The sequence below is a fragment of the Sapajus apella genome, unplaced genomic scaffold, assembly GCF_009761245.1.
Source record: "Sapajus apella isolate SASKATOON/1434 unplaced genomic scaffold, GSC_monkey_1.0 scaffold4, whole genome shotgun sequence".
NCBI classification, from domain to species: domain Eukaryota; kingdom Metazoa; phylum Chordata; class Mammalia; order Primates; family Cebidae; genus Sapajus; species Sapajus apella.
The window spans coordinates 40,131,110-40,155,358 of record NW_022436944.1 but is presented as its reverse complement, the minus strand read 5'-3'; the positions used below and the strand labels follow the sequence as shown (position 1 = coordinate 40,155,358).

At 36.0% G+C, this 24,249-nt stretch overlaps 1 long non-coding RNA gene across 1 annotated transcript; it reads right to left on the bottom strand.

Moving 5' to 3' along the window:
- On the bottom strand, positions 1-21,354 carry LOC116538030. Its single transcript, XR_004263467.1, has 3 exons — positions 21,344-21,354; positions 18,630-18,637; positions 1-169 (listed from the first exon to the last, which is right to left on the bottom strand). It is a non-coding gene; the product is annotated as an uncharacterized LOC116538030 (long non-coding RNA).
- Between the last annotated feature and the right edge of the window lie 2,895 nt (positions 21,355-24,249).

Genomic DNA, 24,249 nt, shown 5'->3' with positions numbered 1-24,249 from the left:
GGGAACAAACCCTCATATACTCTTAGTGGGAATGTAAATTAGTAAAGACATTATGGAGAAAATTTTGGAGATTCTTCAAAAAACTAACAATAGAGCTACCATATAATCCAGCAATCCCACTGTTGGGTACATAACCAAAAGAATGGGTATCATTATATCAAAGAGATAGCTGTTCTTTTATGTTTGTTGCAGCACTATTCATAATAGCTAAGATTTGGAAGCCACCTAAGTGTCTATCAACAGATGAATGGATAAAGAAAATGTGGCACATTTACATAATGGAGTACTATTCAGCCATAAAGAATGAGATTCTCTCATTTGTAACAACATGGATGGAACCGGAGATCATTATGTTAAGTGAAATAAGCCAGACAGAGAAAGACAAACATCACATATCCTCACTTATTTATGGTATGTAAAAATGAAAACAATGGAATTCATGGACATGGAGTAGAAGAATGGCTACCACAGACTGGGAAAAGTAGTGGAAGACTTAGAGGAGGGAAGTGGGGATGGCTCCTGTGTATCAAAAAATGAAAAGAATGAACAAGACCTATTTGATAGCACAACAGGTTGATATAGTCAATAATTGTACATTTTTAAATAACGAAAAGAGTATAGTTGGATTGTTTATATGCTTTAGGGGATGGATGCCACATCCTTTATGATGTGGTTATTTAATATTGCATGTCTATATCAAAATAGCTCATGTACTCCATAAATATATACAGCCACTATGTACCTGCAAAAATTAAAAATGAAAGGAAAAACACTGTAAATATTGGCCAGTTAAAAAATCCTCATATCAAATGCTTTGTAGTAGAACTGCATAACATAAATAAAAATAAATTCTTAAAACCTACCTCAGAGAATAGATGGACCACCTAGAATGTCAATTAATGAGACAACAGATCCATTATGAACAGGATTATGATCAAGATATGTCAAAAACAATACTAAAATACCTTCAAAGTAATGAAGGAAAATAACTTAGGACTTAAATTTTTACATCCATCTAGATTACCATGAAAGAAGAGAGGGTTAAAAAGAATATTTCTGACATATAAAGACCAAGATAGTTTACTAGCCATAGTTTTTCATTGAAAAAGGTACAGTGGTCCCCATTTACCTGCAGTTTTTCTTTCCATTGTTTCAGTTACCCAAGGTCAACTGCAGTTGGAAAATAGCTGGGTAAACAATAGTACAATAAAATGTTTTGAGAGCAAAAGAGAAAGAGACCACAATCACATCACTTTTTTTTTTTTAATAGAACATTGTTATAGTTCTTCTATTTTATTGTTTCAAATCTTTCTGTGCCCAATTTATAAATTAAACTCTAACATTGCTAGGTACTGTCTAGAAAAAAATATAGTGTGTATATATAGGGTTTGGTACCATTCTTTTCTCTTCTGCTGCCATGTGAAGAAGGATGTGTTTGCTTTCCCTTCTATCATAATTGTAAGTTTCCTGGGACCTCAGCAATGCCGAACTGTGAGTCAGTTAAACCTCTTTCCTTTATAAATTACCTAGTCTTATGTATGTCCTTATAGCAGCATGAGAACAGACTAATACATACATATATATATGTGTGTGTGTGTGTATATATGTATATATGTATATATATGTGTGTGTGTATATATGTGTATGTGTGTGTATATGTGTGTATATGTGTGTATATATGTGTGTATATATATGTGTATATATATGTGTATATATATATAGTGCAGAAACTTAATCTAAAAATAGTTTTAATTAACTACTGGATGTAAAAAATAATGCAGAAATATGTACAAATAAAATGAAAGGACTAATACAGGTCGCAGTGACAACATGGGAACAACATAGGTCGCGTGACAACATGGGTACTTTGTTCTGTGGAGCGTTAACTGGTAATAAGACCAATGTCATTTTCAGGAGGAAGAAAGGAATCTCAAATTTCTTCAAACTTAGGAAAACAAAGACCCAAATAAGTACATTAGAAAATTTAAGAGTAACCCTTGCTTTTCTCCAGCGGAAGGGCACAGGGAAAGTAAGTATATAAAAGTTCATTAATCTAGCAAATTGCAGCAAAAGAGAAAAATATGATGAAGGAATAAAAGGGTAGTTCACCACATGATACTTGCTGATTCCCTTTTTGGCAGCTTCAATCCTTCCCAGTTTTATAAGATCATGTGATTCTACATAGCGTTATGTTCTTAACCTGGTAGCCCATCCTGACTTTAGTTCATGGCTAGGGAATGCTCTGGCATCTTCCTATAGTCCTACTAAGGGATTCATGGTCAGTTTTCATTTCTCAAATGAATATGAAATTAAGACTAGAGAACTTGATGGAAGCCTTATACTGGTCTTCAATTTTTTTTTTCCATCTTCCATCTCTCTCACTGGGATATGCAATCAAGTTCCCAGGAAATCTAATTCAATGCACATCCCTTAGAGAATACATGTTTTGAACCCCAAATCATATCACATGATCTGATGAGTGCTAATTTCTATATGGGACTATGGGATCAAGTATTTATGGTAGAGGTGAGCACAGATCACTACTTAGACATATGGTCATTATAAATTACAGGAAGAAAATAAAATAACGTTATGTTATTGATATGGAAGAAAGACAAAACATACCTGATTTGCAAGATTACCCTTTAACTTGTTGAACCACTGGGAAACTAATTATCCAGCCCACTGTACTGCATATTATTGAAATATATTTTCTCATCTATATAACTTTCATCTCATCATACTATTTACTGTTATATGACTTGATTGATAAATGAATCTCCTTTTAAACTAGCAAATTTTAAATCATTGTGTTTTGGTAGAAAATATAAATAGATCAGAAAAGTTTAGTAAAAATACTACTCAAGACAACCACTATTAACATTTTGGTAAGTTTTTATTTCAGCCTTTTATTTAAGTAGAAAACGTTGGCTCTCTCTTAAAACAAATTTAATATTTAATAGGTTTCTATATTATACTTGGTGTCTCCACTGGCAAGCATATGGTAATCACTAAATGAATAATTAGGTGGATGTATAAATGAATGAAGCGATAAATAAATGGATACATGAATAACAATCAGGAAGAAAACTATGTATTCAAATTTAGGGCTAGTTAAAGAGACCCTAGTACACAAAGAAGAAAGAAATAATAAATTGTAAAGGTAGGTTATGGATGGAGAATTCAAATGTCAGGAAATAACAGAGCTCATTTTACTTTACGTATAACAGCCATAAATCTCAAATGCAGAGTTCATGTTTTGGGGGGGAAAATGAGTGATTTTCTTGTAAGTAATAATGACATCTATTTCATCTTCCTGAATTTCAGCCCGTGGAATTACAGATAACATATGCCAGCAAAAGTGGCTGTAAATAGGGAGACTCCTCATTCTGTGCTACTATGGTTCATTTTGTATTCTGTAATGGCATCATTATACATCACAGAAAGGACATCTGGGCTTTTCAGATTCTTTTGGCTACAGCTTCAGACTGTAGGTAAAAGAAATTTCTGTAGAAAATTTCTCCTGCTGGTCTTAATAGTATTTGGTCAATGTTTTTTCTATAGGTCTACAAATTATACATATCAAAGCTTGGCTGTTTGTATGTGAGATTAGTTTTGGGAATTCTTTTGCTTACTGATGAAATATCAGTTTTGAAAATATACAAATAGAAATTGCAAACACTTTAGTTTTTAAACTTTCTTTTAAATTAAACTATTATTGCTGAAAAAAGATTTAGATGTTTATTTCTGTTCTCATTTAGTTTTCAAATCTCTGTACACTTTAGTAATAAATATGAATATTTAGTAATAAACATCACCGTCTATTGAGTTCCTACTATGTATCAGGCAGCGTATTAGGTGCTGAATACTTCATATTAAATTCTCACCATAAATTTTGAAGTTCATGACAATTAGGTAGATTGAAAGTTACAGGCTGTTTGAGCTGGAATTCAGAAATGGATCTGTCTCTACCTACAGATCCTTGCTACAGATGCCTTGCTACAAATAAAGATGAAACATAGAAACACATTTCTTGATGTCTGGCCTTGATTGATATCAATTCAGCATTCATAGACCACGTAAGAACTCAAGAGATAGCTCATTGGCTTCTTTCCTCAAAAGTCATTGTGATATTATGAGAAAGGCTCAGAAATAGGATTCGGGAGAAAAATATTCCAGTACTGACTCTCTGAAAAAATATTTAATAAGCATAATTATGATAGCCATAAGAATAGTGTTGCCAATAGAGTTTTTAATATGAATTAGATGGGTTTGTTGGTGGTTCAATCCTTAAAGCTCAGTGCATATAGATTAGTATACTTATGCTAAGGGCCTAGAACACTATTGTGAAATTGTAATGTAAGTGATTTAATAAATGAGTATCTCTAGTCTCATGCCACAGTCAGTCTCCTATGTCTTCCTCTATGTCATTACTGTTATTAGAAAACTAGATAAAGACATGTTTGGCCTCTAAGCAAGCCAACATTGCTGATGATATAAATTGTGTGTAGGTATTATCAGTGTTGAATAAATCAAAAATTGAAATTGATCACAAGACATTAGACTAGGACCAAGGTGAGCTACATGAAATTTAATTTTAAAACATTACCATTAGTGATTAAAACTAATCATTATGTAATTTGATATGAAATTATTAAACATAAAAAGCAACAAACAAAAAAACTTTAACATTAGAGGAAACTATCAACAGTATAATCCAAAGGTGGCCTAGGGTAGACTTGACAATTTATGTGAAAGACTTATGGGTTTTACAAGTCACCTGGTCACTACAAGCTAATACTATGTTTTGACAGTGGAAAAGCTAACATGTTCTTGGGAAATGGAAATATTATGGTAAATTAGAAAGTATATTTAGACTTGCTTTATCTCAATCTAAAGAGAAACACCTAAATTGGTGGTGATGTCCAGTTTGAAATACAATAACACCTCCAGAGGCAGGGAGTTATCTGCTACTGGTGGGGTTCAAGGCAAGCCAGGAAAACCATGTAAGAAGCATGAAGTTTATTTAGGAAGAAGGTTGAACTAGGCTAACTGAAGGACTGTTTCAATTCTAAAATTATAATATTTAAATGGAAATACCTTGAACTTCAGTTTGGGCTATCTGTAAAATGAGGGTTTTTTTCAGAACATTTAATGTATATGTACATAATATTTTGTGGAAAAATAGTGAACGTGCTTAGGCAAGTTCAAAATGATAACACAAAATCCATGGTTTATTCACAACTAACAATTTTCTAAATTATGCCATTATTTTGATTTTTAAAAAAATTTATTTCACTGTGTATAGAACTTTGTACAGAGTGACATGGAATTTGTCAGAACACTAATGGAGCTTTAGGGGGTTTAGAAAAAATAAGGGCTACTCTGCTGTTTTGTTTTAGAAAAAAAGGAGCTAAATTTGTCTTTTTGTGTGTGTGTGTATTTTGAGAATATTTGAGTTTCCTCATCACATCAGTCAAGTAGGGAACCCCAATTTCCAGTCCTAAGCCAGATCCCTGAAAGGCAAGCTGAAACAGAAGACATTTAGCCCTTCTAAAGAGGCTATCATTTTTTTACTCCTTCAGAATGGAACAACTAAATAGGACTAGAATAGCAGTTCTCAAAATGTGGTTCACGGGCTCCTGGGGTACTCAAGACCCTTTCAGAATGTCTATTAGGTCATAACTATTTTTATATAATACTGAGGTGATATTAATCTTTTGGATTGTGTTTACATTTGTCCTGATTGTGCAAAAGCTATGGTATGTAACACTTTTGGCACATGAATCAAGGCAGTTTCACTAAGTTCTATTAGTAGGCATGGTATTCTTTGTTGACACTGATATGGTTTGGCTCTGTGTCTCCACCCAAATTTTATCTGGAATTGTAATAACCTCCACATATCATGGGAGGAAACTGATGGGAGGTAATATAATCATGGGGCAGTTTCTCCCATACTGTTCTCGTGGTAGTGAATAAGACTCAAGACATCTGAGGGTTTGTAAATGGGAGTTCCCCTGAACAAGCTCTCTTGCCAGCCACCATGTAAGATGTGACTTTGCTCCTTATTCACCTCTGCCATGATTGTGAGGCATTCTCAGCCATGTGGAACTGTGAGTCAACCCTCTTTTATTACCCAGTCTTGGGTATGTATTTATTATCAGTGCGAGAACAGATTAATACAACCACACATTTTCAAAAATGTCAGTTTTACTTAAGAATGTTCCTTATGAAGCAGTAAAATTGCTAGTTTTATTAACTCATCCTACAGTACACCTTTTTAGATACTTGGAGTAACAAAATGTGATGGAGTGATGTTTAAAGTATTTGTGTGTGCTTTGATTTGAAAGCAATAGGTTGGTGTAAAAGTTATTGTGGTTTTTGCCATTAAAAATAATAGCATTACTTTTGCATGAACCTAATAACATAGCCACTTTTTCATGAAATTTAAAAGTTCCATTTTGAAAGATCAACTGACAAACTATGGTTCTTCAAACTTGGGTATTCGACAGATATTTTCTCAGAAACAAATGAGTTGTGACTCAAGTTTTCAAGTGAAAATCAGAAGAATTTTTGAAACCTTGCATCAGATATGTGATTGTGACTTTTCCAATGCTTAAAAGACTTTTTTGATGATACCAGTGGTGATTTTTTTGATATTAAATAATAAAATGTGCCAGCATTGTGAAGGTCTGCATAACTCAGTGAAGAAACATTTTCCACATGATCATCTCATGATGTTACAAAATCATTTATGTGTAAAAGATCCATTCAGAGTGCAAGAAAAGCCCAATGGATTTTAATGTCATGGAGTTGCAAAATTAATTGATGTGTTTTCAGATTACTTATTGCAATTTAGCTTTACAAAAGTACCATTTGAGTTTTGATGTAGTATCAAAGGAAGAAATCCACAAATATCTGAAAATGTTATTAGAATACTCCTGCCTTTCCTACTACATATTTGTGTGAGCCCTGATTTTATTCATATACTTCAACCAAAAAAAAATGCTTAACATTTGATTGAATGCAGAAGCCAATATGAGAATTCAGTGTCTCTTATTAAATGGAATGTTAAAGGGGTTTGTAAAATGCAAAATGATATTATTTCTCTCCTTTTTTTGGTGAAATAGAGGTATTTCTGCAAAATATTTGTGCTAACATGGAATAAATATATTTTTAAATGAAAGTATTTTAAATATTTCTCAGTTTTAATCTGCGCTACTGTAAATATGGATAGATGTAACCTAAAATAAGAAACTTTAAAAGGTTTCCTCAATAATTTTAGGTGTAAAGAAGCCAGAGGCCAAAATGTTTCAGAACTGTTGCTCAAGAATACCCTGGAGCTGCAAATAGACAATTCTGTCAGCACCTTTTTTTATTTTTCTTTACTTTTATTTATTTATTTATTTATTTTTTAGCATTGACTCTATTTGCCCCGATGCAGCCTTTTCTTGACTTTGTTCCTGGCCTTAAAATGAGATGTTAAAGTTGAGGGTTTCATCATCATTAAAGCTTCTTTAAGTTGCCTTCAAATCTATACACTTTACTTCCCTGACTAAATCCCCCTTGAGAAATTACAGCTTGTGGGATTTTGAAAGTCCTTTCAGCTTCCCTTGGACTTGGATTTGAAGTAGTTCGCTTCAGCAGTTGCATTTCCATAGAGTGTGAAATGATCCCTACATTGGACCCCTACTGTGGGGGCCATTACCGACCGGAGATGGAAAACAAAGCCAAAAATAGGGTACAAATGTGCTTTCAAAAAAAAAAAAAAAAAAAAACTTACACAAAAACTCAAACTTGAATAAGCTGTCTTTTAAAATCACTGTCTTCAGAAAGACCCAAACTTAAAATGAATATTCAGACTTTCAAAAGCCATAAACAATTAGTGAGCAAACTTAAAATGAATATTCAGACTTTCAAAAGCCATAAACAATTAGTGAGCCATTAGAAATGGTTTTAAGTTTTAAAATGTAGATCAAGGGGATAATATTACTGATTTATAGTAATTAGATTGATAGGTAACTTTCTTTGGAAATTTCTTTACTAAGCAAAGTAATCTACACATAAAAGTATAATAACTGTACCCAGTGTCTTTAGCCATTGACAATTATTTAAAAATGATGTTGCTTGAAATTGGTTATCTAGAAATCAAAATGATTCCACACATATTAGAAATTTCTTTAAAGTGTAAATTGGGGAGAAAATTTAATATGTTTCTCTTGAGAATTTATTTGAATGCTCATGAATATTGCTAATGGGTAACTAAAAGTCAAAGTAATGAACAAAGTTGTGGCAAAGGCCTATGCTTATGGTTAGCATACTATCAGATTTATTTTGAATTAATTCAGATACTGCATATGGAGACTTGCTTATTAGTAGTGAGCTTCAGCTTTCAATTAAGATGTTATTGTACTGCTGAATAATTAATAAAAATAGGTACCATTGAGTACTATCCGTATATTAAATAGGTAAAGTACTACTCCAAGCATTAAACAGATATTGTCTTATTTAACTTTTTCAACAAACGCTATAAAGCATGTACTACTGGTACAACCTCTTTAAAGATGAAGAAGCAGGATTTTTTTTTTTTTTTTTGAGACAGTCTTGCTCTGTTGCCAAGGCTGGAGTGCAGTGGTGTGATCTCAGCTCACTGCAACCTCCATCTCTCGGGTTCAAGCAATTCTTCTGCCTCAGCCTCTTGAGTAGCTGGGACTGCAGATGCTTGCCACCATGCCCGGCTAAATTTTGTATTTTTAGTAGAGACAGAGTTTCACATGTTGGTCAGGCTAGTCTCGAACTCCTAACCTCAAGTGATTCGCCTGCCTCGGATTGCTGGGATTATAGGTGTGAGCCACTGTGCCCAGCAGAAGTAGAATTTTAAAGGCCCTGACAAAACCAGTAAATTACAAAGTCAGGGTTAGGACCCAGACAGTCTACCTACGCAGTCAATACTTTTAATCTGTATTAAGTTGTCTATATGCTGTCCTATGGCAGGATATAAGAAGGGCTACACAGGCATATCTGATTCTCATTTTATTGCACTTTGCTTTATTGTGCTTCATATATATATATATATATATTTTTTTTTTTCCTCAAATTGAAGGTTTGCAGCAACTATGTATTGAACAAGTCTGTTGGTGCTTTTTTCCAACAGTATTTGCTCATTTTGTGTTGCTTTGTCCCATCTTGGTAATTCTCACTATATTTCAAACTTTTTAAAATTATGATTATACTTATGGTAATCTGTAATCAGTGATCTTTGATGTGAGCATTGGAATTGTTTTGGGGTGTCACAAAGCATGACGATGATAGTGAACGTAATTGATAAAGGTTGTGTGTGTTCTGACTGCTCCACTGATTGGCAGTTTGCTAATCTCTCTCCCTCTCCTCAGGCTTTCCTATTCCCTGAGATATAATAATATTGAAAATAGGCCAGTAAATCAACCTGTAATGGCCTCCAAGTGTTCAAGTGAAAGAAAGAGTCTCATATCTCTCACTTTAAATCAAAAGCTAGAAATAATGAAGCTTAGTGAGTGGACATGTTAGAAGCCAAGACAGGTGGAAAGCTAGGCCTTTTGCACCAAACGGGTAGCCAAATTACGAACATAAAATGAAAGTTCTTGAAAGAAATTAAAAATGTTATTCCAGTGAATACATGAATGATGAGAAAGCAAAACATCCCTATTGCTAATAGGGAGAAACATTTAGTGGTCTGAATAGAAGGTCAAACAACCCAAAACATTCCTTTAAATCAAAGCCTAATCCAGAGTAAGTCCCTAACTCTCTTCGTTCTATGAAGGCTCAGAGAGGCGAGAAAGTGGCAGAGGAAAAGTTGGAAGCTGGCAGAAGTTGGTTCATGAGGTTTAAAGAAAGAAGCTGTCTTTGTAACATTAAAGTACTAGGTGAAGCAAGTGCTGATGGAGAAGCTGCAGCAAGTTATTCAGAAGATCTGAGATCACTGATGGCAAAACAACAGATTTTTCATGAAATTAAATGGTCTTTCATTGGGGAAAAAATGCCAACTAAAACTTTCCCAGCTAGAGAGAAGTCAATGTCTGGCTTCAAAGCTTAAAACGACAGGCTGATTCTTGTTAGGGGCTAATACAGCTGGAGGCACATTATGTAATATAAATGGAAGCCAATGCTTATCTTCCATCCTGAAAATCCTAAAGCCCTCAGGAGTATGCCAAATCCGCTATGCCTATTCTATATCATTGGAACAATAAAACATGGGTTACAATACATCTGTTTACAGCATGATTTACCAAATATTTTAAGCCCACTATTGAGACCAACTGATAGTCCTTTCAAAATATTGCTGTTTATTGACGATGAACCTGGTCACCCAAGAGCTCTCATGGAGCTGTATATGGAGATTAATGTTGTTTTCAGGCTTCCTAGCACAACATTCATTCTGCAGCTATGGACCAAGAAGTAATTTAGAATTTCAAGTCCTATTATTGAAGAAATATGTTTTGTAAGGCTATAGCTGCTGTAGATAGTGATTCTTCTGATGGATCTGGGCAAATTACATTGAAACTTTCTGGAAAAATTTCAGCATTCTAGAAGCCATTAAGCATATGTGTGATTATTGGGAGGCGGTCCAAATAGCAACATTAAAAGGATTTTGGAAGACATTTATTCTAACCCACATGGATGACTTTGAGTAGTTCAAGATGTCAGCAAAGGAAGTCACTGCAGATCACTTGGTGGAAATAGCAAGAGAGTTACAATTAAAATCAGAGCTTGAAGATGTGATGAAGCTTCTGCAATCTCATAGTAAAACTTTAACCTATGAGGAGTTGCTCCTTATGGATGAACGAAGTGGTTTCTGGAGGTGAAATCTACTCTTGATGAAGGGGCTGTGAATATTGGTAAAATGACAACAAAGGATTTGGTGTATTATTAAACTTAGTTTAAAAAAGAAGTGGCAGGGTATGAGAGAGTTGACTCCAATTTGGAAAGTTCTGCTGTGCATAAAATGCTATCAAAGAGCATCACATGCTACAGAGAAATCTTCCATGAAAGGACTCAATCAATGCAGAAAATTTTATTACTGTTTTTGTAAAAATTGATATGTATCTTATTTACACTTATTGTGGAAGAAAATGTGATACTCTGACACCTGTGTACCAAAATATTTTGACACATGTATCAAAATCATGTGTAATGATCAAATCAGGATAATTGGGAAATCCATTAACTCAAAGTTTTATTTTTTGTATGTGTGTGAGGAAAATTACTAATCTTCTCTTCTAGATATTTTGAAATATACAATAAATTATTAGCTATAATTTAATATAGAATACTAGAACTTATTCCTTGTATTTTACTGTATTTTTGTACCCCTTACCCAACTTACCTTCATCCCCCAATCCTCATGACTTGCCTTTCCCACCCTCTGGCAAACATCATTCTTCTCTGTACCTCCCTGAGGTCCACCTTCTAGCTCCCACATATGAGAATGTGCAGTATTTGTCTTTCTGTGGTTGACTTCCCTTAGCATAATAACCTCTAGTCTCTTTCCACCTGTGTTGCTAAAAATGACACGATTTTATTTATTTTTGTGGCTGAATAGTTTTCCATTCTGTACAGCTGTCACATTTTCTTCTTTCATAAAAATTTTTAATTTTCATGGATACATAGTAGCTGTATATATTTATGGTGTATGTGAGATTTTTTTTTTTCGAGATGGAGTTTAGCTCTTGCTGCCTAGGGTGGAGTGCAATGGTATGATCTTTGCTCACTGCAACCTCCGCCTCCTGGGTTCAAGCAATTCTCCAGCCTCAGCGTCCCATGTAGCTGGGATTACAGGCATGTACCACCATGCCTGGCTAATTTTGTAATTTTGTAGAGATGGGGTTTCACTATGTTGGTCAGGCTGGTCTCGAACTCCTGACCTCAAGTGATCCACCCACCTTAGCCTCCCAAAGTGCTGGGATTAGAGGCGTGAGCCACTGCACCTGGTCTGAGATGTTTTAGGCATGCAATGCATAATAATCACATCATGGAGAATGGGGTATCCAACCCCTCAAGCATTTATCCTTGTGTTACAAACAATCCAGTTACTCTTTCAGTTATCTTAAAATATACAATTAAATTATTATTGACTGTAGTTATCCTGTTGTGCTATCAAATAGTATGTCTTACTCTTTTTTTCTAATTTTTTTTGGTACCCATTAACCATCCCCACCTACTCCCCATGCCATTATCCTTCCCTGTCACATTTTCTTTGACCCTTCATCCTTTGATAGACACTTGGTTGATAATATATTTTGGCTATTGAGAATAGTGCTGCAATAAACACAGGAGTGCAGATATCTCTTCAATATACCGATTTTCTTTCTTTTGGATATACACTCCTCAGTGAGATTGCTTAATCATATGGTAGCTCTAATTTTAGTTTATTAAGGAAACTTCATACTGTTTTCCATAACGGCTGTAATATTTTACATCCCTGTCAAAAATGTATGAGCCTTCCCTTTTCTCTGTATCCTTGCCAACATTTGTTATTTTTTGTATTGTTAGTAATGGCCACTGTAACTGGAATGAGATGATATATCATTGCAGTTTTGACTGGCATTTCCTTGATGATTAATGATGTTGAACATTTTTTTCACATACCTGTTAGCCCTTTGTATGTATTCACTTGAGAAATGTCAGTTGAAGCCTTTTGTCATTTAAAAATTACTTATTTCTATTGAGTAGTCTGAATTTCTTAAGAGTTCTGGTTATTAATCTCTTGTTAGATGGATAGTTTGCAAATATTTTCTCCCATTTGGCAGGTTGTCCCTTCAGTTTGCTGGTTGTTTCTTCTGCTGTGCACAAGGTTTCTAGCTTAACATAATTCTGTTGGTCTATTTTTAAAATTTTGTTGCCTGTGCTTTTGAGGTCTTTCCCAAAATATTTTTGCCCAGACAAATGTCCTATAGCATTTCCCCAATGTTTTCTTTTAGTAGCTTTATAGCTGCAAGCCTTGCATTTGTCTTTAATCCGTTCTACATTTATTTTTGTATGTGGTGAAAGACAAGGATTTCCTTTTCTTCTTTTGTGTATGGATATCCAGTTACCCAGCAGCATTTATTAAAGACACTGTCCTTTCCCCACTGTACGTTGTTGGCACCTTCATGAAAAATGAGTTATATGTAAATGAGTGGATTTAATTCTGGGTTATTTATTCTGTTTCATTGGTCTATGTGTCTGCCATTATGCTGTTTTCGTTACTGTAACTTTGTAGTATAATTTGAAATCGGGCAATGTGATGGATGCCTTCAGCTTTGTTTTTGGCTCAGTATTACTATGGGTATTTGAGGCCTTCTGTGTTTCCATATACATTTCAGGATTTCTTTTCTATTCCTGTGAAGAATGTCATTGGTATTTGGATAAACATTGCATTGAAACTATAGATCACTTGTGGTAGTATAGACATTTAACAATATTAATTTTTCCAATTTACGAAAATGAGATATCTTTCCATTTTTGTATTCTTCAATTTTCTTCAGCAGTATTTTATAAATTTTCTTGTGGACATCTTTTATTCCTTTGGTTAAATTAAGTCTTAAGCATTTTATTTTGTTTCTTTGTAGCTATTATAAGTGGTCATGCTTCCCTTTTAAAATATACTTTTTAAATTTTTGTCGATACATAGTAGGTATATAAATTATGGGGTATATGAGATATTTTGGTACATGTATACAATGCATAATCATATGAAAAATTCGGTATCCATCTGGTCAAGCATTTATCCTTGCTGTTCCAAATAGTCTAATTATACTCTTTCAGTTGTTTAAAAATGTACAATAGATTATTATTGACTATAGTCCCCTGTGGTGCTGTTAAATATTAGGTGTTATTCTTTCTTCTAACTATTATTTTGGTATCCCTTAACCATCCCCACCTTCACCCAACCCCCACTACTTTTCTCAGCCTCTGGTAACCATCCTTCTATTCTCCATCTCCATGAGCTCAATTGTTTTGATTTTTAGATCCCACAAATAAGTGAGAATGTGTGATGTTTGTCTTTCTGTGCCTGCTTTATTTTTATTAACATAAAGACTTCCAATTATATCCTTGATTTCATAAATGACAGTATCTTATTTTTTTTCCCTCTTTTTTTTCACATTTATCTTATTGCATTTTAGGTTTTGGGGTACATGTGAAGAACATGCAAGATTGTTGCATAGGTACACACGTGGCAGTGTGATTTGCTGCCTTCTTCCCCATCACCTACATCTGGCATGTCTCCCCTTGCTATCTCTCCCCAGCTTCCCACCCCCCACCCTCCCTCCCCTATTTCCCCCCAACTGACCCCAGTGTGTAGTGCTCCCCTCCCTGTGTCTATGTGTTCTCATTGTTCAACACCCGCCTATGAGTGAGAACATGCGGTGTTTGATCTTTTGCTCTTCTGTCAGTTTGCTGAGAATGATGGTTTCCAGGTTCATCCATGTCCCTACAAAGGACCCTAACTCATCGTTTTTGATGGCTGCATAATATTCCATGGTGTATATGTGCCACATTTTCCCTATCCAGTCTATCATCGATGGGCATTTGGGTTGGTTCCAGGTCTTTGCTATTGTAAACAGTGCTGCAATGAACATTCGTGTGCACGTGTCCTTATAGTAGAATGATTTGTAATCCTTTGGATATATACCCAGTAATGGGATTGCTGGGTCAAATGGAATTTCTATTTCTATGTCCACACTGTCTTCCACAATGGTTGAACTAATTTACACTCCCACCAACAGTGTAAAAGTGTTCCTATTTCTCCACATCCTCTCCAGCATCTGTTGTCTCCAGATTTTTTAATGATCGCCATTCTAACTGGCGTGAGATGGTGTCTCAATGTAGTTTTGATTTGCATTTCTCTGATGACCAGTGATGATGAGCATTTTTTCATATGTTTGTTAGCCTCACGTATGTCTTCTTTTGAGAAGTGTCTGTTCATATCCTTTGCCCACTTTTGAATGGGCTTGTTAGTTTTTTTCTTGTAAATCTGTTTTAGTTCTTTGTAAATTTTGGATATCAGCCCTTTGTCAGATGGGTAAACTGCAAAAATTTTTTCCCAATCTGTTGGTTGCCGATTCACTCTAATAATTGTTTCTTTTGCTGTGCAGAAGCTGTGGAGTTTGATTAGGTCCCATTTGTCTATTTTGGCTTTTGTTGCCAATGCTTTTAGTGTTTTGGTCATGAAGTCCTTGCCTACACCTATGTCCTGAATGGTTTTGCCTAGATTTTCTTCTAGGCTTTTTATGGTGTTAGGTCTTATGTTTAAGTCTTTAATCCATCTGGAGTTAATTTTAGTGTAAGGTGTCAGGAAGGGGTCTAGTTTCTGCTTTCTGCACATGGCTAGCCAGCTTTCCCAACACCATTTATTGAACAGGGAATCCTTTCCCCATTGCTTGTTTTTGACTGGTTTGTCAAAGATCAGATGGTTGTAGATATGTTGTGTTGCCTCCGAGACCTCTGTTCTGTTCCATTGGTCTATATCTCTGTTTTGGTACCAGTACCATGCTGTTTTGATTACTGTAGCCTTGTAGTATAGTTTGAAGTCTGGTAGTGTGATGCCCCCCGCTTTGTTCTTTTTGCTTAGAATTGACTTGGCTATGCGGGCTCTCTTTTGGTTCCATATGAAGTTTAAGGTGGTTTTTTTCCAGTTCTGTGAAGGTCATTGGTAGCTTGATGGGGAGATAGCATTGAATCTGTAAATTACTTTGGGCAGTATGGCCATTTTCACGATATTGATTCTTCCTAACCATGAACATGGAATGTTTCTCCATCTGTTTGTGTCCTCTCTTATTTCGTTGAGCAGTGGCTTGTAGTTCTCCTTGAAGAGGTCCTTTACATTCCTTGTTAGTTGTATTCCTAGGTATTTTATTCTCTTTGTGGCAAATGTGAATGGAAGTTTGTTCTTGATTTGGCTCTTTTTAAGTCTGTTATTGGTGTATAGGAATGCATGTGATTTTTGCACATTGATTTTGTATCCTGAGACTTTGCTGAACTTGCTTATGAGTTTCAGGAGGTTTGGGGCTGAGACGATGGGGTCTTCTAGATATACAGTCATGTCGTCTGCAAATAGAGACAATTTGACTTCCTCCTTTCCTATTTGAATACCCTTTATTTCTTTTTCTTGCCTGATTGCTCTGGCTAGAACTTCTAATACTATATTGAATAGCAGTGGTGAGAGCGGGCATCTTTGTCTGGTGCCAGATTTCAAGGGGAATGCTTCCAGTTTTTGCCCATTCAGTATAATATTGGCTGTTGTTTGTTGTAAATAGCTTTTATTATTTTGAGATACGTTCCATCAATACCTAGCTTATTGAGGGTTTTTAGCATAAAGAGCTGTTGAATTTTGTCAAAGGCCTTCTCTGCATCAATTGAGATAATCATGTGGTTTTTGTCTTTGGTTCTGTTTATGTGGTGAATTACGTTTATAGACTTGCATATGTTGAACCAGCCTTGCATCCCTGGAATGAAGCCTATTTGATCATGGTGGATAAGGTTTTTGATGTGCTGTTGCAATCAGCTTGTCAGTATTTTATTGAAGATTTTTGCATCTATGTCATCATGGATATTGGCCTGAAGTTTTCTTTTCTTGTTGAGTCTCTGCCGGGTTTTCGAATCAGGATGATGTTGGTCTCATAAAATGATTTGGGAAGAATTTCCTCTTTTTGTGTTGTTTGGAATAGTTTCAGAAGGAATGGTACAAGCTCCTCTTTGTATTTCTGGTAGAATTCGGCTGTGAACCCATCTGGACATGGACTTTTTTTTGGGTGGTAAGCTCTTAATTGCTGCCTCAACTTCAGATCTTGTTATGGGTCTGTTCAGGGTTTCGGCTTCTTCCTGGTTTAGGCTTGGGAGGAGGCAAGTGTCCAGGAATTTATCCATTTCTTCCAGGTTTACTAGTTTATGTGCATAGAGTTGTTTGTAATACTCTCTGATGATGGTTTGAATTTCTGTGGAATCTGTGGTGATATCCCCTTGATCGTTTTTTATTGCATCAATTTGGTTATTCTCTCTTTTCTTTTTTATTAATCTGGCTAGTGGTCTATTTTGTTGATCTTTTCAAAAAACCAGCTCCTGGATTTGATTTTTTTGAAGGGTTTTTTGTGCCTCTTTCTCCTTCAGTTCTGCTCTGATCTTAGCTATTTCTTGTCTTCTGCTAGACTTTGAGGTTTTTTTTTTTATCTTGCTCCTCTAGCTCCTTCAGTTTTGGCGATAGGGTGTCAATTTTTGATCTCTCCTTGCTTCTCATGTGGGCACTCATTGCTATATATTTTTCTCTAGAGACTGCTTTAAATGTGTCCCAGAGGTTCTGGTATGTTGTGTCTTCATTCTCGCCTGTTTCGAAGAACATCTTTATTTCTGTCTTCATTTCATTGTTTATCCAGTCAACATTCAAGAGCAAGTTGTTCAGTTTCCATGAAGCTGTGCAGTCTGGGTTAGTTTTTGAATTCTGAGTTCCAACTTGATTGCACTGTGAGACTGAGAGACTGTTTGTTATGATTTCCGTTCTTTTGCATTTGCTGAGGAGTGATTTACTCCCAATTATGTGGTCAATTTTAGAGTAGGTATGATGTGGTACTGAGAAGAATGTATATTCTCTGGATTTGGGGTGGAGAGTTTTGTAAATGTCTATTAGGCTTGCTTGGTCCAGGTCTGAGTTCAAGTCCTGGATATCCTTGTTAATTTTCTGTCTGGTTGATCTGTCTAATGTTGACAATGGGGTGTTAAAGTCTCCCACTATTATTGTGTGGGAGTCTAAGTCTCTTTGTAAGTCATTAAGAACTTGCCTTATGTATCTGGGTGCTCCTGTATTGGGTGCGTGTATATTTAGGATTGTTAGCTCTTCTTGTTGCATTGATCCTTTTACCATTATGTAATGTCCCTCTTTGTCTCTTATGATCTTTGTTCCTTTAAAGTCTAATTTATCAGAGATGAGAATTGCAACTCCTGCTTTTTTTTGCTCTCCATTTGCTTGGTAAATCTTCCTCCATCCCTTTATTTTGAGCCTTTGTGTATCCTTGCATGTGAGATGGGTTTCCTGGATACAGCACACTGATGGGTTTTGTCTTTTTATCCAATTTGCCAGTCTGTGTCTTTTGATTGGGGCATTTAGTCCATTTACATTTAGGGCTAATATTGTTATGTGTAAATTTGATACTGCCATTTTGATGCTAGCTGGCTGTTTTGTTTGTTAGTTGATGCAGATTCTTGATTGTGTTGATTGGTGAATCTGATGATTATGTGCCTTGGGGTTGCTCTTCTTGAGGAATATCTTTGTGGTGTTCTCTGTATTTCCTGGACTTGAATATTGGCCTGCCTTGCTAGGTTGGGGAAGTTTTCCTGGATAATATCCTGAAGAGTATTTTCCAGTTTGGATTCATTCTCTTTGTCACATTCAGGTACACCTATCAAACGTAGATTAAGTCTTTTCACATAGTCCCACATTTCTTGGAGACTTTGTTCATTCCTTTTAACATTTTTTTCTCTATTCTTGCCTTCTCATTTTATTTCATTGAGTTGAACTTTGACCTCTGTTATCCTTTCTTCTGCTTGGTCAATTCGGCTGTTGAAACTTGTGCATGCTTCGCGAAGTTCTCGTGTTGTGTTTCTCAGCTCCATCAATTCACTTATATTCCTCTCTATGTTGTCCATTCTCGTTAGCATTTCGTCAGATCTTTTTTCAAGGTTCTTAGTTTCTTTGCATTGGGTTAGAACACATTCTTTTAGCTCACTGTAGTTTCTTATTACTCACCTTCTGAAGTCTGATCCTGTCATTTTTCACACTCGTTCTCCATCCAGCCTTGTTCCCTTGCTGGTGAGGAGTTGTGATCCCTTTTAGGAGGAGAGGTGTTCTGGTTTCGGGTGTTTTCATCCTTTTTGCGCTGGTTTCTTCCCATCTTTGTGAATTTATCCACCTGTTGTCTTTGTAGTTATTGACTTTCAGATTGGGTCTCTGAGTGAACTTCCAGTTTGTGGATGCTGAAGTTACTTCTTTTTCTTAGCTTTCCTTCTAACAGTCTGGCCCCTCTGCTGTAGGACTGCTGAGGTCCACTCCAGGCCCTGCTTACCTGGGGATCACCTGCAGCAGCCTCCGAGCTTTTACTTGGAGCTGCAATCCTGAGCTGTTCCTAAACGGCCATCTTGGATCCCGGATCAGTATCTTATTTTTTTTTTATGACTGAATAGTACTCCACTGTGTATATGTACCACATTTTTAAAATCCATTTATCTGTTGATGGACATTTAGGCAGCTTCCAAATCTTAGCTATTGTAAACAGTGCTGCAACAAACAAAAGAGTGCAGATATATCGTTGATGTTAATGACTTCCTTTTTTTTTTTTTTTTTTTTTTTTTTGAGATGGAGACTCACTTTGTCACCAGGCTGGAGTGTGGGGTGCCATCTTGGCTCACTGCAACCTCTAACTCCGTGGTTCAAGCAATTCTTCTGCCTCAGCCCCTCAAACAGCTGGAATTACAGGCATGTGGCCCCACACTCAGCTAATTTTTATATTTTTAGTAGAGACAGGGTTTCACCGTGTTGGACAGGCTGGTCTCGATCTCCTGACCTCGTGATCTGCCCCCTTCAGACTCCCAAAGTGCAAGGATTACAGGCGTGAGCCACCATGCCCAGCCATGACTTCCTTTCTTTTGGGTATATACCTAGCAGTGGGATTACTAAATCATATGGTAGCTTTATTTTTATTTTTTTTTTGAGGAACCTCAAAAATGTTTTTCTATAGTAGTTGTACTAATTTACATTCTCATCAACAACGTACAATATTTTTCTTTTCTTCACATCCTTACCAGCATTTGTTATTGCCTGACTTTTGGATAAAAGACATTTTAACTGGGGGAAGATTATATCTCATTGTAGTTTTGATTTATATTTATTTCATGATCAATGATGTTGAGCACCTTTTTATATACCTGCTTCCTGTTTATATTTCTTTTGAGAAATACCTATTCAAATCTTGCTTATTTTTATAATCAGATTATTAGATTATTTCCCTATACAGTTTTTCATGCTCCTTATATATTCTGATTATTAATCCCTTGTCACTTGAGCAGTTTGCAAATATTTTCTCCCATTCTGTGGGTTGTTTCTTCAGTTTGTTCATTGTTTGCTGTGCAGAAACTTTTTAAGTTGATGTGAATCCCCTTTGTCCATTTTTGCTTTGGTGGCCTGTGCTTGTGGGACATGATTTAAATTGCCTAGCCCAATGTCCTGGAGAGTTTCCCCAATGTTTTCTTGTAGTCGTTCATAGTTTATGGTCTCAGTTTTAAGTCTTTAATCCATTTCAAGTTTTATTTTACTATATGGTGAGAGATAGGAGTCTAGTTTCATTCTTCTGCATATAGATAATCCAGTTTTTCTGGCATCATTTATTTAAGAGGCTGTCTTTTTTCCTCAATGCATGTTCTTGGCAACTTTGTCAAAAATGAGTTAACTGTAGGTTAGATTACATGAATTGTAGGGCCCCCTCTGGGTCTGCTTTGGAACAGAGATCGGCAAGCTCATTAGAGAGTTGCAGACTCCAAGGCTGTAAGATATGGATGAGTCTTCCTCTGGATTCTGGTGTGAGCAGCTCTGAGCTGGAACCCCAGTTGAGGGGGGCTTGGAGCCAAGATATAGGGCAACTTTCAGATTCACTGCTGAGACCAATTGTAGTGGGCAAATGAGCCTTTCTGCCAAACTATTAATGTGTACAATTCTTTCTGGACCTCTTGGCAGATGGTTTTTGTTATAGGCTCAGGGCTAAACAGGGCTGTACTCAAGCCTCTTATGGGACTAGACGTTTCTTGGCTTGAACCCAGGAGAAAGCTCAGTGAATCAGCCAACTGTGTTTCAGTTTGTACTCTCAAAATGACACTCCAATGTCTTGGGCTTCACTGGAGTTTAACAAATTCCTACTTGAATCCTGAGGCTCTCAGAGAGACATTTTTGATAGTAGATGGTTGCAGAGTTCTTGTTTTTATAAAAGGATATGAACAGGTTACCTTCTATTCTGCCATTTGGGTGATGTTGCATTGTTGTCTTACTTTAATAAATTGCCCCTGCCATCCTAACCTTCAGCAATTACTCACCTTGATCAGCCAGCAGACATCAGCATGGAGACAAAACCCTCCTTAATAATAAAGTATTTTTAATTAAGATATATACATTGGTTTTTAGACATAATGCTATTTAACACTTAATAGACTATAATATAATATAAACATAATTTTTATATGCCCTGGAAAACCCAAAAACTTGTGTGACTTGTTTTATTGCAAAATTCATTTTGTTGTAGTGGTCTGGAGTTAAACTCACAAAATCTCTGAGGCAGGTTGTTAATATGACCCATATTTACTTTTCTCTCTCTTTCTCCCATTTTTACAAGTTGAAATCACAACCATCCTCTTATTTCACATGCCATATCTTCAGTCTTTAATGTTGTCTTTTGCTCTTCCTTGTGTTTCTGTGATTTCTTTTTGTATATCTTTGTAGTGAAAAATGTAACCTAGACGTGGGTTTACTTTGTGTGCCACTCTGCTTTCTTTTTAGGCTAACCTTTAGTAGTAGGTCTCCAGATTTCCTGGTTTCCACCTCTTGGCTAGTCTCTTACTACCACAATGTAGGAATCATAAAGTAACATTTAATTAACATTTCATGGTGTTAAAGTTCTATCTTCTGCTCTATAATACAAACCTCCACTGAGGCATGAGTATATCCTAGAGCACAAAAAGAAAATTACATTAATTGTTTTTTAATATATTATCCTACCACCCTGGTGTAGAGTACATGCTCAAAAAATGCTCACTGAAAGGAGGAATCTAATAGAGTTTAATTGACCTTGTAAATATGTCTTTTAGAAATTTGGTCTGATCCAGCATCATACTGCTTGGGCAAAAGCTAAAGCCGTTACCCTTGAGAACTGGAACAACACAAGGAAGCCTACTCTTACCACTTCTATTCAACATAGTACTAGCCAGAGCCATCAGCTAAGAGAAATAAATAAAAGGCATCCAGATAGGGGGAAAAAAAAGTCAAACTATCTCTGCCAATAATATAATTCCATACCTAGAAAATCCTGATGACTCTTCCAAAAGGCTCCTAGAACTGACAATCTACTTCAGGAAAGTTTTAGGGTACAAAACTGATCTACAAAAATTAGTAGCATTTCTTTTTTACACAAAAGGGTTCTAGCTGAGAGTCAAATCAAGAACACAGTCACATTTACAATAGCCACAAAAAATGAAGTACCTAAGAATGCTGCTAACCAAAAAGCTGAAAGCTCTCTACATGCAAAACTACAAAACACTGCTGAAAGAAATCAGATTACACAAATAAATTCAAAAATATCCCATACTTACGGATTGGAAGACTCAATATTGTTAAAATGGCCAGCCTGTTCAAATTAATTTACAGATTCAATGCTATTCCTATCAAACTACCAACATCATTTTTCACAGAAATAGAAAAAACTGTTCTAAATTTTATATAGAACTAAAAAAGAATCTGAATAGCCAAAGTAATCCTAAGCCAACAAAAAATATGGGCCAGAGATATCATATGACATCAAACTATTCTACAAGACTACAGTAACCAAAACAGCATAGTGCTGGTACAAAAACAGTCACACAGATCAGTGGAACAGAATAGAGAACAGAAAAATAAAGCCAAATACCTACAGTCATCTGATCTTTGACAAAGTCAACAAAAATAAGCAATGGGGAAAGGACTCCCTAGTCAATAAATGGTGCTGGAATAACTGGCTAGTCATATGCAGAAGAATGAAACTGGACCCTTGTCTTTCACCATATACAAAAGTTAACTCAGGATCAACTAATGCTTTAAATGCAGGGTCTCAAAAAATAACCTAGAAGAAAAATCTAGGAAATACCCTCTTCAACGTTGGCTTTGGCGAATATTTTGTGAATAAGTCCTCAAAAGCAATTGAAACAAAAACAAAAATTGAGAGTGAGGCCTAATTAAAAAGCTTCTGCACAGCAAAAGAAATTGTAAATGATTAAACAGGCAACCCATAGAATGGAAAAAATATTTGCAAAGTATGAATTTGACAAAGGTCTGATATCCAGAATTTGTAAGAAACTGCAATCAACAAGCAAAAGCCAAATAATGTCCAATTAAAAATGGGCAAAAGACATGAGCAGACACTTTTAAAATTAAGACATACAAGAAGCCAACAAACATATGAAAAAGTGCTCATCATCAGTAATCATCAGAGAAATGCAAATCAAAACCACAATGGGGGCTGGGCGCCGTGGCTCACGCCTGTAATCCCAGCACTTTGGGAGGCCGAGGCGGGTGGATCACGAGGTCAAGAGATCGAGACCATCCTGGTCAACATGGTGAAACCCCGTCTCTACTAAAAATACAAAAAATTAGCTGGGCATAGTGGTGTGTGCCTGTAATCCCAGCTACAGAGGAGGCTGAGGCAGGAGAATTGCCTGAACCCAGGAGGTGGAGGTTGTGGTGAGCCGAGATCGCGCCATTGCACTCCAGCCTGGGTAACAAGAGCGAAACTCCGTCTCAAAAAACAAAAACAAACAAACAAACAAAAAAACACCACAATGGGAGATACATCTCATGCAACTCAGAATGAGAATCATTAAAAAGTCAAAAAAACAACAGATGCTAGGGAGGCTGCAGAGAAAATACACACTGTGAGGGAGAATGCAAATTAGTTCAGCCACCGTGGAAAGCAATTTTGAAACTTCTCAAAGAACTTAAAAAAGAACTACTATTCAAACCAGAAATCCCGTTACTGACTATATACCCAAAGGAAATAAATTATTCTACCAAAAAGATACATGTTCTTGCATGTTCATCACAGCACTATTCACAATAGCAAAGACAGAGTAAACCTAGCTGCCCATCAACAGTGGATTGGAATCACAAAATGTAGTGTGTGTATATATATATGTATATATACCATGGAATAATATGCAGCCATAAAAAAGAAAATCGTGTTTTTTTGCAGCAACGTGGACGCAGCTGGAGGCTATTAAGAAAATTACACGGAAACAGAAAACAAAGGCTTTATGTTCTCATTTAAAAGTGGAAGTAAAAACTGAGTACACATTGCAGTGAAGGATGGCAACAGTAGACACTAGAGGAGAAAGAAAGGGAAGTGGTTGTGAGCTGGAAAATTACTTATTGGGTATTACGCTCACTACCTGGGTCATGGGATCACCTATGCTCTGTATCTCAGAAAACCATGTAGCTCAATACACTCATGTAAA